General features: G+C 39.1%; 1 pseudogene; it reads right to left on the reverse strand.

Annotated features, from left to right (window-relative positions):
• Window positions 1-3,078: 3,078 nt before the first annotated feature.
• On the reverse strand, window positions 3,079-4,233 carry LOC149225758 (dynamin-related protein 3A pseudogene; annotated as a pseudogene).
• Between the last annotated feature and the right edge of the window lie 9,950 nt (window positions 4,234-14,183).

The raw sequence follows: 14,183 nt of genomic DNA on the forward strand, positions 1-14,183 counted from the left end.
TTCTTTCAACTTTATCCTTCGTTATGCTTGGTGGCTGATTTACCTTATCCGTTGAAGATGATTGACTTGTTGGGGGATCAATTATATCTTTTCCTTTTGTCTGTGGGGAAGCTGAATCATTTTTTGCTGAAGTATCTTTCTTTTTCTGAATGGGATTTATGGGAACAGCTCGATTTCTTAATTGTCTCTGTTGAGCGGACAAAGCATTGAGATATCCTCTTTGGTACTCCTCTGATTCTTCCTCAAGTGCTGCATCATTTGATAGGATATAATTCTCATCTTGATGTATGATGGAATTTCTCACAAATTCTTCTTCTTCTGTAATATAGGTAGGAAAATCATCAGGAGTGAAAAAGTGATTTTCCTCTCCTATAGTATCACCTTCATCCTCGGATTCTTGGCTAACAAAATTCTGCTGAAGCGGAGGTTTTACTTGCTTCTGAACTGCTGTTTCTTGTGCCCTTGTTTCACGCTGCTTGATTTTGTATTGTGGCTGCTGTGGACCTCGGAAATTAGGATTACGGATCTGCGGTTCCGGCTTGTTGAGATGAGTATTTTCAAGCAACCTTTCTAACTTGCGAAGGAGCTGATCTGATGTAGAAGCTTCTTCTTTGATTGTCACTCGCTTTTCGGCTTTCATCCTCGCTCTCTTATCATTAAAATTCGCTTCAACACTAACAGTGATTTTCTGCATATCCTCCAAGGTAGGCAGATCTCTATCTCGCAATGAATAAGCCATCTCCGGATCAAAGCCATCCGGGAATTTGAGAAGTGCTGATTTTCTAGATGGCCTTAAATCATCTGGAATAGCATTGTAAACTGTGTTAAATCTGATAATGTAATCTTGGACCGACTCACCATGATTACGTTTGAGATTGTTGTACTCAGCATTGATCTGAAGTGGATCCTTTCTGATTTCCCATCGATCTAGAAACTGCTTTTGAAGTTCTTCCAATGTGGGTATGCTTCTAGCTGTCAAACCTCTGAACCATTTTCTTACTTCTCCATCGAATGTTTTTACAAACAAATGCATAGTTACATCCTCTTCATCTATCTCATATAGATCAAAGAAAGTTGTCATCTTATCAATATGTTGCTGAGCGGAAACACCTTGAGGAGTGCCATCAAACATGGAAATTTTACTCTGATAATCAGCTGGCATATCATGCAGATTTTGAGGAAGAGCAAGTGGGGCAAACCGGGCAGCCATTGCTTTAGGTAGATTGGGTCTAGGAGTAGCAGGTGGAGTAGGTGTAGCTGTAGTATGAGGGGTATAGGGAGGTGTAGGCAGAGGAGAAGCGATATGTGACGAGGAAGGAGAATTGACTATTGATTCAGGATGTGTGACTATAGGGGATATAGAAATAAAAGGAGGATTGGTCTGTTCGTGCGGAACTGAAGCCGTGATAGTAGATCCAATATTGCTAGATATAGTTTCGAGGAAATCAGCAAGATTAGTGACTTGGATATCTGTCTGAAGGTGTCTTAGGATGAAATTTTCAACCAATTTATTATGTCTCTCGATTTCAAGGGTAGCGGCAAAATCAGGGTTGGGAACTAGAGAACCAAGTGCACTTTCAGATTTGGTTTTGAACAAGGACAACTCAAAACTCTCGTCAAAATCAATGTCTTCAAGATACTCAAAAATAGCTGGACATGAATGAGATTTGAATATGTGTTTAGAATCTGAATCCAGTTTGGATATCAAGGAACAAATAACCAATCAGCCTGTGGAAACTCTCAACTAATCATCCAAAAGTTCATAGTTTGCAAATGAACTGGGGTAAAATGCAATCGAAGTGCCGTATTCACAAGCTCACGGAGATTGACTGAAGCAGCGTTTATCTACTTCCGCTTATGCAAAGAAAAAGCATTTCGAAGGCTACCTGGCATAACTTCAGGCTCCGTCTAAGACTTATGAAATAAACACATCAATCCACAAACAAGTTTGTTCTCCCCAGTATGGTCGCCAATATGTTAGCGCTCGAATTTGGCCTCAGGCTGAGGAAGGCAAAATCCGAGGCAAAATCAAACCACTTAGCCTCGTAGCTAGCCCTACGAGGACAGGAGAGGGCTCTCTCCAGTCTATCTCAGCAAAAAGTTTTCTAAAAGGGGCTGAGATGACTTTAAAAGAAACTGATTTTAGGCTAGTAAATTGATAAAAAGGGGTTTTTAATAAAATGATGGGGTTTTTCTGGGCTGCATGGGCAAAGAAACAGCTTGAACAGAGAAATGTAATCAAAAACACAGATTATCTCCTGAGGCAAGGTAGGCAAGAAAGTTTAACATCAAATTGAGATTAAATGGAATGGCAAGACTGCTGAGGAGCTGACAAGGGCATAGAGGATGAATCCTTGTCAAACAGAAGAAAACATTAAATATGAACAAACTTAAAGGCAGAGCATATAAATTATGAATTCTACCTTATCACTTCATTTGTTCAAATGGAAACGATCATGAAATTACATGAACACATAACAGGCTACATATGAAACAAAAGAGGACACAAATGTTAAATCTCATACCACAGGAATCTCAGGGGTCAGAGCTGCATTTCTTAATTAAAATCTTTGTCAAAATCTGTACAATGAAACGTTGTTCTCTCTCCTCCACCAGCGCTCAGAACTCTCTCTCCTCTCTCCACTCTCTTTTAAAAATGATTTTTTAATACATTAAATAAACGCTGCTAGGGGAAAAAAAATCGACCCCAAAACAGGGGCGTTGTTTCACCTGCAGTTATAAAAATAGAAAATAGCATTTCCTCTATTCTAAAATAAAACAGCATCCCTCTAAAAATCCTCTGATAGTCGACAAACGGGAGCGCAGATCCTGTTGAATCATTAACTAAAGTCCTTAGTAGGAGATCGGTTCCTATTTTTCTGTTGTGGTCGATGTCTTCGTGGTGTTTGATCCTTTACTTTTCACCTTCGCTTTTTGTTTGAAATCTTTAACCATTTCACAATTGTGCATATTATGCCAGTTGTATTCGTTGAATGCTCTTATCTGCCTGAAAATACTCATAGAATCTCTCAATCTAATGATTCTTCATAAAACTTGGAAATGTCATGTAGTCGTAGCCTACAAATGAGTCAACTGTCCTTTGATAAAGGAAATTCTGGCACCCATAAATGATGGATGCGAAGTGTTGATAGAGTCCATCTCCATGGCAATAAGATTTTCAATCATACTCTCTGCAGGAGCCAGGCCTTCCTGTAAAAAGATCCCTACAACTTCTTACATTAAAGCAGGAAACCGTTGTAGCTCGACTGTTTCACATTGATGAGCTATCTTTACCAACTCATCATAAATAAAACGAGCACATTGAAGGCTTGAATCTAATAAACGAAAAATGTGTCTTCTTACTAGAACTTCGAAAGGAACCTCGGGAACGAACAAAGCATTTTTTTGGGCCACTAGCATTTTGAATAGCCATTCGGATATCTTCATCAGTGATATCATCACAAGGATCAACTTCATCTAAGCACTTAACAAAAATAGACTGAAATATATAATGAATCCTTACTCCTCCATACAACTCTGTTGTTGCCATCTCTTCACTTTTACCATCCACAATTGAATTAAATGTTTGGAATCTATGGTCTCGCCATAGGAATTTATTCGAGCTTTCAATTTTGGTAAGATTGCCTTGATATGCTATACTAAAATCTGATTCAACTTCTTTGCTAACTGGGGAACACCGCATCGATTAGCTAAATTGTGATACACTGGCCGACTGCGGAAAAATTCTTCTTCATAAGCCAGTGCATCTTGAATGCTTTTGTTTGCAATAATATCCTCTTGACTGCGATTTACAATCCCTATATCATCAAGTCAAAGGGGGACAACATTTCCAAGAAGGAAGTTACGAGCATCAGTTCCTCTGTCCATAATATCGAGCTTTGTTATCACACCAATGGTTCGAGATCCATCTGGGTCAGCCATTCTTGCCATCTGAAACGCATCTGAATTTGACAAATCAGAGTTTGCAGGAGAAACAGCTAGGATGATGCACGTCTCGTGCTTAATGCATGATAGAATCATTGTTCTGATTCTAGCCTCTATATCTGAAGGTTGATCACCCACTGGAACCCTTGTTATCCCAAGTAAGTCGACCAATGTTATATTGAGGACATTTGGAGAAAATATTTTTAACCTGATTTGCTTGTCAGATACACCCTTGTTTAACCTCACTTCCTTCTCTGTCTCAGCCTGGACTTTGTAGAGAGCAGAAGATCATCTTCTGCAGCACACAGCTCAAAGCTTAAAGTTGCAAAGCTGATTGATGCATATTTGGCAGAGATTGCTCGAGATGCAAATCTATTAATTTCAAGATTCACCATTTTTGCAGAAGCTATACCCGATTTCGCATGCCCAGTTCATGATGATTTGTACAGAGCGATTGATATATACCTTAAGGAACACCTTGAGCTTAGTAAAAGCGAAAGTATATGCCGGCTTCTAGATTGCAAGAAATTATCAATGGAGGCTTGTATGCATGCTGCTCAGAATGAACTCTTGCCTCAAAGAAATATTACTCACAGTGTCACTACTAACAAGCACAAAATCACCTCGGATCACATTCCTCTGATCAATAAGACGCAGGGCATTCCCAGCGCTAACACAATCATTTGATTCAATAGCTGTAACAATGAAGTTTGTTTGGGATTTCCAGTGAGACCTCTCCAAATAGCTTGTAACTTGCTTTGCCTCTGATTGCTGATGATGTTTTGTTTTCTTATGTTTGTGTTTTTTCAGAGATAGGAGCTGAAGAAGCTGCTGCCTTTTGAAGAGCTGGAGAATTTGATACATATTTTGAAAAACACATTTAATGATTTCTTCTTCAAAACAGGGTTTTGAAGAAGAATCAATCTCACATTTGACATACAAGACGGAGTCTAACATCGGCTCCACTTGGGATGGCAACGGCCGCTTTTTGGAGGTGCCAAGAGCCACGGAACTTTGGGAGAGCAGACAGTGCCTCCATTCATTGGGCAATGGAGTCCATTATTTCAACAAATCAACACAACCGAAGACTCATCTTATTAACTGGAAACTGACTGAGTTGATTGAAAGACTAATTCAACAAACTTCAAACTAAACTGTAACGAAACTGGAACAAGATGCTGCCTTTTGGCTGCTTATTTATTTACAAAAGCTACCCTACTTTGCTGCAAAAATAGATCAGGTAATACTAAAATGCCAGATCAACCATTCAAGTAAACCTAAAAATGATGTCGCTTGAGAATGCTTCCACCAGGACAGAGATGTTATTGCTGGTAGCTCTTCATGCACGTAATGAATCTGGCTATGTATAAGACAGCTTGATCTATCAATCGAACTGAAAAACGTGTCCATGTATGTTTCCATTGGATCGCGGAAGCCGGACTCTGTTGGCTGCCCCAACTCTGCAATACATACTTCCAGCTGCACACTGTCAATGTAAACATCTGTAGGCAATTCTATGATTTCTTGTTGCGAAGGAGGAAGGATTTCCAAGAACTTTTTAGGGTCTTGGAAATCATATGACTGGATCTGCTCATCTAAATATTGAATCTCCTTCTCGATTCTTTCAACAACTAACTCGCAAAATCTAGTTTTGAAACAAGGGAACTTTGGAGATTTCAACCATTGAAGCAAGGCACTGAAAAGATCTTCATCAAATTCAGAATCTGCTGACTCATTTCTTATTTCTTCAATAGCTTCACACAGGGTAGGGTTTGCCACATACCCAACCATTACATGAGTGAATCAACAAGCACTGGAATGTCTGGATCGAATTGGAGTCGCCAGGTGAATGGTTCAGCCTGCATATGTGTCTGACTGCTGTCCACCATCAGCATCAGATCTACAAGTTGATTTCATGTACTGGGACAAGAAAATCAACAAGTCGAATGTTCTCCCCAGTATGGTCGCCAATATGTTAGCGCTTGAATTTGGCCTCAGGCTGAAAAAGACAAAATCCAAGGCAACATCAAACCACTTAGCCTCGTAGCTAGCCCTACGGGGCAGGAGAGGGCTCTCTCCGGGTCTATCTAGGCAAAAGGTCTTCAAAGGGCGGAGATGACCAATAAAGAACACTGATTTTAGGCTAGTAAACGGATAGAGAAAGTTTGATTTTAGATTTTTATAGTTTTGGTGGAGAACTGAGCACAACAATTTTGGGTGCGGGGATGAGACATAGTTTTTGCAGAGGTCTTTTTGGGGCAAGGTAGGAGATTGTCTTGATGCCTTTGAATTAAGTGAATGGATAGAAATGACCGATGAGGAGCTAAAGAGAGCAAGAAACTTTCGAGAATTCTCTTTAGATAGAGGAAAACATAGATATTAAGCAAACTTAAAGGCAAAGCATATAAATTATGAATTCTACCTTAACACTTCATTTACTTAATATGCAGAAAAGAGAAGTAGGAAAATGATACACATAACAAACTTACAAGTACATGAGAGAAACACACCATCAACAAAAATCACCACAGGAATCCCAAATAGTGCTGCAAAACCTTGGTCTTTCCTTTGCCAAAATTGCAGAGATACAAAGAGTAATACAATCTAAGCTTATCCCTCAAGAGTCCAACCTCTCCAACCATGAAAATGATTTAGAAAATAGATAATATAGACCATGCCAACCCATTCCCTAGCCTCTAGGGGTCGAGCTCATCATCCTAGGAGCTGTTTCAACCAATTCTAAACTGAGCACTACAATCTAGGCAATCAAAAAAGCTTGCCTCTATAAGCTAGGAAACCAATTCATTCATTAATTTTTTGTCATTTTATGAATGAATCTTCTAGAATAGGTAAAAAAATGTCATGTAAACATGAAATTACATCAATTACATCAAAGAGGATGAAAAATCCCACCAAAAAGTCAAAACTAATCAATGCTGCGTCTTCCTGAGCTAAAGGTGCAAAACTGGCAAATTTTCCCAACGCGTAACGTGCCATTTCTCAACGCGTAGCGCGCCTTTCAGGCCACTTTTGAGGCACTTCCCTGCATCCAAATGAGGCACAAGTGGGCTTGTTGGAAAGATCTAGATGTCTACTCTCCAACCCAAGTGGAAGTTCTCAATTTGGTGGCCATTTTCCCCTCCAAAATTGCAATCTGCCAAGACTGCTTCCTGTGTGTCCAAAAAGTAGCAGAAGGTCATTTTTTGCTTGTTTTTTGACCTTTTGGGGGCTCAAATCTCCATGAAACTTCTTGGCAGTGGCTGACCAAGTGTATTTTGTCATGAAAAATCCAAAAATGCTGAGTTTTCCTGAAATGGACCTCCCCAACTTAAGGGTAGTGCACGGCGCGCTACGCGTTGAGGGCAAAAACCTGTGTTTGGCACAAAAAGTCAAAATTGACCAAAATTGCTCAAAATTTCCTGAAATTTGAGCTGGAGGTGTGAAATTGAGCACCATGCTCCCTCAAGGTTGCTTCAGCCAAAATTTGAAGCGGATCGGGCCTTTTCCTCCGTTTTAGTGCCTTGGCCAAGCGTGCTTTAAGTACCTTCATTTTTGCTTTGCACACGTGCATGCGGGCCCAATAATGGTTCTTCATGTGGCGGAGCATGTCTTTGTCCCTGTTTGCCTTTGCTATCAACCTCTCTAAATGTGTGTTCACCTGAATGAGCATAGAGCTTTGCTCCTTAGGTGTGAAATCACCGGGTCTCTTGCGAGCCAAGTTCCGGTCTTCTCGGATCCTCCACAACTCATCAAGAGAGTGTTCATCTTCTAATTGCTTGTTGTGCTACTCTAAGTATGTGATTGTCCAATTTTCCATTTCCAACTTTTGCTACAACAAGTCATTTTCAGCCCTTAGTTGCTGGATGATCTCCTTTGGCTCTAGGCTAGGAGAACTGATATCAAGGTCAACAACATCTATGCCTGGATCACCTGATGGCCCCTCATCAATCTTGGGCTGCTTGCCTCTCTCTTGTACCTGTGCTGCTGTCGATAGCGAGGCCCCTTCCACCTGATGTGGAGATAACACTCGCTGTGCTGATGAAGAAGGTGAGACCCCTTCCACCTGATGTGGAGATAATACTCGCCGTGCAGATGCAAATAAGGCCCTGTGGCCTCTCTGATATGTAACATAAGGAGGAGTGCTGACATGATCTGGCTCAGGAAAATCAAACTGCTGTGAAGGCCCTCCCTCATCATGGACAACCTCGGGAGGTGGCTGTGGCACCGTGAAGAAGTCGCGAGAAATGAAACCCTCCCAAGCAATACCCTGCTGTGCCAACTGATGCATCACTATGATCTCGATTAGTGCATAATGATATATACTTTTGAGCTGCTGTGCGGGAGTCTTCCTTTGCACTACGGGCACCATCTTCTCTATATTTCGGCACATGAAAAATGGAATGTTCATCATTCGTACCCGGGTGAAATGCATCAACAAACGGATATGATACGAATATAAACGTGAAAATCTGCCCTCACAAGTGAAATAACGCATAATGAGCCTCATCAAGGGTGCATACTCATCCCTTAGGAATCTGAAAGGAAAAACAAAAGTAAGGTGCCTCATGCATCCGGGTTTGATGTATGGCTGATAATGAAATTTGTCTAGCAGCTTGCGCTTGGTCCACTCTTCCCCAACATTTGGTATCCCAATGGCTTGAGCAACCATTTCAGGTGATAAGGTGAAATCCACTCCTGCAAGGTTCACATGGCCATTGTGCAAATGTAGGACAAACAAGCGAACCAGCTCTCTATGGTGTTGAATTTGTGAGATCCTCTCACAATATCCAAAGCATGATTGATATCGAAAACATGACATTGCAAGTGGACAAGCTTGCAAATGAGCCAATGAAGTGGGCTCCTCTCTGACATGCCGACCACCCTTACCACCCTTATGATGCCTCCTTGGCACTTCTACCTCTGGTGATGAATCACTGTCATAGCTCTGCTCATAATCTGATTCTGTTTCTGACATGGTTATGAAGGCAAGATGACTGAAATATATTGCTGACTTGGCACCCAATTAACTGCTCTTTGACTTTTCAAATGTTGTCACCAAGGGGACATAAATACAAGGGAACTTGTTAGGGATAGGGGAACATGTGGGAATTAGGGAGAATAAATACAAAGGAGGAATTTAGGGAAGACAAGCATGGGAAATTACCAAATTATGGGATTTTAAAGTGAAGTAGGGTCTTAGGAATTAAATATGCTTTTAGGAATTTTAAAGAGGAGAATGATGAAATTTCAAGGGAAAATTTGAGGGAGAAAAGTGATGAAAATGAGGGAAAAAGGAATTTACAAATGGCAACCTTGGACAGCAAGAGAAATTCAAAACCCTAGTGCCATTGAAACTTTAAATTTTCCATAACAAGAGAGGGTTTTGATTTATCATTTACATAGCATTTGAACACCTTAATTCTCTTTTTCATTGTGCAAAACCAAATTTAGGCATAGAGGAGAAGCCTACCTGCACTTTGCCTGGGAGAAAAGTCGTTTTGATGACTTGCTGGCAGTTTTTTGAGCTGAATCCCCAACGCGTAGCGCGCCCTGCCCAATGCGTAGCGCGCCTCCAATGCGTAGCGCACTTGTAAATTAACACTGGAAAAGTCTGCCTGACGCGTAGCGCGCCTCCAACGCGTAGCACATTTCTCCTGACCTGTAGCGCGCCCCTGAAACTACTTGACTTGCTCAAGAACTCCTCAAATCGCCTTTGCAAGATTACACTTAGCTTGTGAGAGGAAAATGAGTTTGCAAACGAGGAATGACATGCTTTTATAGGCTTCCTTTTAATTTTTACTTGCCCAAAACCCACTTTGTAATGTTTTGAATGTTGACACTTTTTGATTTAATTGGCTCTGACCTTTAATTTCATTTCTTTGAAAAATTGGTTGAAATGATGATTTCTTCTGAAAATTTTTGTAGGGATAGCTTCTAGGATGCTCTGGCAAAGGAGACCAAGGCTGCACTTCGACATTTGAAGAATTTGAAATTTTGAGAATTTTTACAAAATGAGATAATGACCTTTGTTTTCAAAAATAGAGTTTTTGAGAACAAGGTAAAAATTTAGTTGTACAATGATAAGAAATGTTTAATGAAGGACATCCCTCTGGCCTGCTGGTCCTTTATGACCTCTCAAGACAAAAATGGACTCAACCCTAGACCTAAGACCTTAAAACCTAAAGCAAGATGAATGACCCTTTTGAGGATTTTATTTATTTGAATAAACCTGAACTAGCAGTGCCAAACAAGAGGGGAATAAAGACACAAACCCCCTCCACCAGGGTTACGGCATGCCTAACAGAATGCAACATGATCACACTGATGGGACACCTAATCATGAAATGCAAAGAGCTTTGATCTCCGGTGGAGGGCTACTAGACCGACTCTAACAGGTAGAAGGTCGCTCTTGAACATGGCACTCCATCACACTCATGTCCGAGTTGGGAAATCCATTTGTCTTACAATTAATCGAGCCTCTTTTGAAAGTCTTCATGGTTTTGGGTATTATCATTAAATCAAATGTTGCCAAGTCAATTATTGTACCGTTATGTGTTCAAAAGAAGTTCAACCTCTGTTCAAAACCCCTTTGCAAATTCTAGCCTTCAATCGCGTCAGCCATCCTTGAGTCATTCCTTGCAAACTATTTTCAAAACTTGACATTATGTTTTGTGTCGTAGGCTTTCCTACGACAAGTCGCTTCCTATCAACTTCAGCTCATTATCTAGGAATTTTATCTAGAAACCTTCAGTACCTTGAAGCCTGCATGCCTTAATGGCATGTTTCTCCCTTTCGACGACAAAATCTCATCATTGGCCTTCGGTCGAATGATTCTATGAGTGTTAAACTTCAGATCACCTATTCACACTTCATAGATTGTACTAGAAGTACCTTGAGAACCATTGTCATTATTGGTGTTTTCTCTCATGCTTGTTAACAATTCACATCATTTACTGGTAATCAAGTGGTTTCTGCCATGTTCAACTTCGAAAAATTCACTCGCATGGTTAGATTTGTACTGTGGATCAAGAGATGAAGATCAAGACCCTGGATCTAGTTTCATCAATCCAGGTTGTGAGGAGATTTTATATTCATGATTATGTAGATAGATGGTTGCGTCCATGTTGTGCCTACCATCTATATGATTTTGGTTTTTTCCATGCTTGTTCATGGAGTTCGCTTTACTCTGAGTATGGGAATGCCTACCTCAAGATGATTTTTCATACATATTTGCATTGTAATCCTTGAATGTTCCTTGCAGATTTCCAACCATTGCCTCTGATCCAATCCTTGGAATGATAAATCGCTTCAAATTTTAAATTTATTTTACAGACTCCCACTTTAGGGGGGAATTTGTTACATGTCAATTTGTTTCCATGACACTTGATCAGTTTATGGAATTTTTTACCCTTCGTGAACATGTTTGAACCAACTCCATTAGAAGTCAAACAACCCAAAATATTTTGAATTAGATGAGAAATTTGGGGAAAATAGTTGTCACGCATTGTTAAGTTCCACATGCGTTGATTTTTCTAGAGTTTCCCATGCATTCACTGGAATTAACTCTGAGAACAACGCAAATTTGCGCTCTGCCTGCCACTATAAACCCACGCAGGTGAATTCAAGAAAGTAAAAATAAAAAGTACATTCTAGAAACATAGTTGGTCGAATATTTCCCAACTGAAAGCTTCCAGGTGATGACTATTCGAACTATAACCCTCAGATGATGCATCTTCATCCCTTTTCTCATGGTAACCTAATCCCTCAATGAAGGAGTCTCATCCTCCTCTTTTGGATCTGAAACTTCTTCCTCTTGGCCTATAAAATGACTAGAGGGTAGAGGGATTGAGGAGGTCAAAACTCAGAGAAGACAAACTTATGTTGTTGGTTTGAGATTGGAAATCTTGTCATCTAAGGAGGAGATTGAAGGCATTTGGGAGGGACCTCATGGCATCAAGGTGAAGGTTGTAAGGCTCCTCTTAATCTTTGATTAATACAAATGAACACTTTCTCCCATTGATTTGTCTTATTGGAATAATGAATGGTTTACAATTGTTTATAATGTTTATTAAGGAAAATTCAATTCCTAATTTCCTTGATCATTAGGTTAAGTTGTTTGGATTATTATATTGCATGTGCTTTTGATCCTTTTATGGTCGATGTTTGCAGGTCTTATCAAGCATTGAAGAGTTGCATCGAATCACAACAAGGGATATTCATCAAGAATTTCGTGAAATAGGTAAGAGGCTCATCCATTAGCTACAATTCTTATAATTCAAACAAGTTCAACTTAGGGGAAGCGTCAGTTCATTTGTCTTGCTTGTTTCTAGTTTCCGTCAAGGATATAGGGAGATCACTCTTGTTCGCAAGAGGGATTTTTCCAATGTAACAATAATTCTTTAGTTCATGCTGCTTATGAGATTTCTCTTATCTATACATCCTTATGTACATACAATCATAAGAATTTTCTGACTTGAGTAATTTGTTTCTTCAGGTTTAAAAATATGATCAAACCAGTGACGTAGATGGTTTCCATATAGATAATAGTGATCTTGGTGAAATAACTGCTAATAGTTTCCCACGTGAAATTCACGATCTAACTCAGCTCTTAAAATATAATTATTCAACATTTGAAAGTTTCGAGATTTGTCAGGGAGTCAAGGCACTTCAACTCTAGTTGATTTTTATGGTAGGTTCTCAATATCCTGATGGGGTCCCTGAACTAGGTTAGATCTGGAATTTCTCGCATGATTCTTTTCTCCACGTTTCGCTGAATGCAAACTTATTCTTAAAAGATTTTGGGTTTTACTAGGACAATTTTTCTAATTTTCAAAATTTGGTTTATGATCGGATAGAGGATTTTGTTTTAGTTAATTCATCTTCATGTAAACCTCTTGCATTGAAATGTATATATTTCATAGATGCACAGAGCTATGAAGCCTATCATTTTTATTATCAAGATAAAGATCATCATTGGCCGAATAATTCATATATGTTAAGTGCTTTTGTGAACAATCAACTCCTAATATTTATTGTGAATGTTATGAAGCTAATCATTTTCATTCTAGCCTAATCAATCTTTTTGAGTAGCATTGAATGCTTGAATAATTTAGTGGATCAAAATCCCCATGTTGATATGGATACTAGATTTGATTTGACATATCCTTCTAACCTTTTGTCAGCATGTTATTCTAATTGGTTTCCCATATTTACAAGGCCAACAATTATTTTTAATTCCCCAAGCTTTCTTATTATTGTTTTGGTATGGAATTTGACACAAAGGGAACTAATTGAGAATCAAGAATCTTGTATGTCAAGCCACCAATCTGATCATAACACTAGGTCTAACAATTTTCATTCAAATAATCATTTTCCCACTAGTATATCTGATGATAGTTGTTTTACATCAATTGATCTTGTTGAACCCATTGATCTTTATGATTAATCATTTCATTGTTCAAATACTTGTCAAGCAGTCAAGGCATTTTAGCCTTTGTGGATGGTTATGTCAGGTCCTCATTATCTTAACAAGGTTTCTGAATGAGATCATGTTATCTTTTATTTGCAAGATTCTCCCCATGATTCAAATGCGCTAATTGAAAGTTCAGCATCCCAAGAGTTCCAGAGTTTTCAAAAGGATTTTTTCGAATTCCATGATTGAATCTATGATTGGATCGAAACATCTTACTTTGCAAGCACTATTGTAAATAATAAGTTTTGATCTTTCGTGATGTTTGCTAAGAATGATAATTTGGATGAAGGTACATTCACGAGAAGCTTTCAAGGTTTTCAGGTTTTTTTTTATAATCGAAAAGGTAAGGTTGCAGATAGACTAAAATTAGTTGTTATGCCACATCTTTTTCCTAGTAGGCAAGACCTTCTATTTCTTGCACAAGTTATTCATGATCATATCTTTATTTTTACACATTATTCTATATTATTCCTAATTGTTCATATCCTTGTGCTTGCAGGTTGGGAATAACTTCAATGGTTGCAATGGAAATTTCACTTAAATTAGCCCTGGCCTTCTAGCCAGTTAAGTTAGGAGTAGGTCTAGTCGCATTTTAGTTTTTCTTTTGTATTGCATTGACCCTGCATTTTTGTTTTCTTTCTTTATGCATTCCTATGCTTTCATCTTAATCTTGCATTTGCTTTATTATCTTGCTTATGTTTTTCTTGTCATACCATTTCTTTCTTTCGCGTTTTGTTTAATTAAACTGTGCATGAAAACTACTCCC

This window comes from Pinus tabuliformis, chromosome J (genome assembly GCF_031772625.1).
Source record: "Pinus tabuliformis cultivar Carrire ecotype Pingquan chromosome J, CPIR1, whole genome shotgun sequence".
Taxonomy (NCBI): Eukaryota; Viridiplantae; Streptophyta; class Pinopsida; order Pinales; family Pinaceae; genus Pinus; species Pinus tabuliformis.